The following is a 2,632-nucleotide window of genomic DNA, read 5'->3' as shown; positions in this document are numbered from 1 at the left end:
GGATGACCCAGTGCACTTGCTGGTTAGTTGTGCAAAGTTGTGTAGTGATCACAATTTCGCGCACCAAGTTTTTGGCGCCGTTGTCGGGGATTGTTTTGTGTATGGACAACTGACGGTTCATCTTGTTGCTTAGATTAGGTATTTTTCTTCAGAGTTCTTAAGAATAAATTCTAGTGTTTCATGATGATCTGTTGAAGTCTGGCTGGCTGAGAAGCCATGTCTAATCTTTTTGGACCGAGGTTTCAACTTATCATCACAAGAGCTTGTTGATTTCTATCAATCTTGCTATTGGAGCAATGATCTGCTAAGGCTTGGCTGGCCATTGGCCATGTCTAGTGTTTTGGACCGAAACTTTCTCTGAAAGCTTGGCTGGCTGTGAAGCCATGTCTAATTCCTGGACCGGAGTCTTAGACTAGCATTGCAATGATTCCTGGAATCCAAATTGAGAATTCTAAAACCTTTATTTTCTATTTCCATATAATTTTCGAAAAAGCACAAAAAAATTTATAAAAATCATAAAAACCAAAAAGATTTTATGTTTCTTGTTTGAGTCTAGTGTCTAATTTTAAGTTTGGTGTCTTGCATGCCTTGTGTATTTGATCTTGGTTCTATTTTCAAGTCAATAGTACAGGGAACTGAAGATTCAGAACATGCAGCAGAGGAATTACACAGAAAAAGCTGGGCGTTCAAAACGCCCAGTGAAGAAGGACAGACTGGCGTTTAAACGCCAGCCAGGGTACCTGGTTGGGCGTTTAACGCCCAAAAAGGTAGCATTTTGGGCGTTAAACGCCAGAATGGATACCATTCTGGGCGTTTAACGCCAGGATGGCACAAGGGGGAGGATTTTGTTTTCAAAATCAAATTTTTTTTTAAGTTTTCAAAGTTTTTCAAAAATCAAATCTTTTTCAAATCATATCTTTTCAATCAAATGTTTTCAAAATCAATTTCTTTCCTTTTTCAAAGATACTTACTAACAATTAATGATTCGATTGAACATTTTAAGTATGTTGCCTTTTCTGTTGAGAAAGGTTTAATGTTTGAATCATATCTTTTCTTGTTAGGCAAGTCATTAATTTTTAAAATCAAATCTTTTTAAATTGTTTTCAAAATCATATCTTTTCAATCATATCTTTTTAAAACCATAACTTTTCAATCATATCTTTTTAATCACATCTTTTTCAAAATAGTTTTCAAATCATATCTTTTTGATTTCTAATTTCAAAAATCTTTTTCAAAAATTTCTTGATCTCTTTCTCACTCTTGATTTTCAAAAATCAATTAGAGTTTTTCAAAAATGTTTTCAAAATATTTCACTTGATTTTCGAAAATTTCTTCCTCTCTTCCCACATCCTTCTATTTATGGAGTACTACTCCTTCTAAATGCACAATTCGAACTCTATCTAATTAAGTTCGAATTCTTCTACCTCTTCTTTCTATTTTTCTGTTCCTCTGACACCTCAAGGAATCTCTATACTGTGACATAGAGGATTCCATATTTTCTTGTTCTCTTCTCTTTCATATGAGCAGGAACAAAGACAAAGGCATTCTTGTTGAAGCTGACCCTGAACCTGAAAGGACCTTGAAGCGAAAGTTAAGAGAAGCTAAGGCACAACTCTCTGTTAAGGACCTGACCGAATTCTTCAAAGAAGAAGAACCCATGGCAGCCGAAAACAACAACAATGCCAACAATGCAAGGAAGGTGCTGGGTGACTTTACTGCACCTACTCCCGACTTCTATGGGAGAAGCATCTCTATCCCTGCCATTGGAGCAAATAACTTTGAGCTTAAGCCTCAATTAGTTTCTCTAATGCAACAAAATTGCAAGTTCCATGGGCTTCCATTGGAAGATCCTCATCAGTTCTTAGCTGAATTCTTGCAAATCTGTGACACTGTCAAGACTAATGGGGTTGACCCTGAGGTCTACAGACTTATGCTATTCCCTTTTGCTGTAAGAGACAGAGCTAGGATATGGTTGGACTCACAACCTAAAGAAAGCCTGGACTCATGGGAAAAGCTAGTCAATGCCTTCTTGGCAAAGTTCTTTCCACCTCAAAAATTGAGTAAGCTTAGAGTGGAAGTCCAAACCTTCAGACAGAAGGATGGAGAATCCCTCTATGAAGCTTGGGAATGATACAAACAATTAATTAGAAAATGTCCATCTGACATGCTTTCTGAATGGAGCATCATAGGTATTTTCTATGATGGTCTCTCTGAACTATCCAAGATGTCTTTGGATAGCTCTGCTGGAGGATCTCTTCATCTGAAGAAGACGCCTACAGAGGCTCAAGAGCTAATTGAAATGGTTGCAAATAACCAATTCATGTACACTTCTGAAAGGAATCCTGTGAACAATGGGACAAATCAGAAGAAAGGAGTTCTTGAGATTGATACTCTGAATGCCATTTTGGCTCAGAACAAGATATTGACTCAACAAGTCAATTTGATTTCTCAAAGTCTGTCTGGAATGCAAAATGCACCAAGCAGTACTAAGGATGCTTCATCTGAAGAAGAAGCCTATGATCCTGAGAACCCTTCAATGGAAGAGGTGAATTACCTAGGAGAACCCTATGGAAACACCTATAATTCTTCATGGAGAAATCACCCAAATTTCTCATGGAAGAATCAGGAGAGA

At 37.3% G+C, this 2,632-nt stretch overlaps 1 non-coding gene across 1 annotated transcript; it reads right to left on the bottom strand.

Annotated features, from left to right (window-relative positions):
- Positions 1-2,062: 2,062 nt before the first annotated feature.
- Positions 2,063-2,166, bottom strand: LOC130958633 (small nucleolar RNA R71). Its single transcript, XR_009077746.1, has one exon. It is a non-coding gene; the product is annotated as a small nucleolar RNA R71 (small nucleolar RNA).
- Between the last annotated feature and the right edge of the window lie 466 nt (positions 2,167-2,632).

Source organism: Arachis stenosperma, chromosome 10 (assembly GCF_014773155.1).
Source record: "Arachis stenosperma cultivar V10309 chromosome 10, arast.V10309.gnm1.PFL2, whole genome shotgun sequence".
In the NCBI taxonomy this organism is placed as follows: domain Eukaryota; kingdom Viridiplantae; phylum Streptophyta; class Magnoliopsida; order Fabales; family Fabaceae; genus Arachis; species Arachis stenosperma.
The sequence above is the reverse complement of the archived record's forward strand: the minus strand, read 5'-3'. Positions and strand labels throughout refer to the sequence as shown.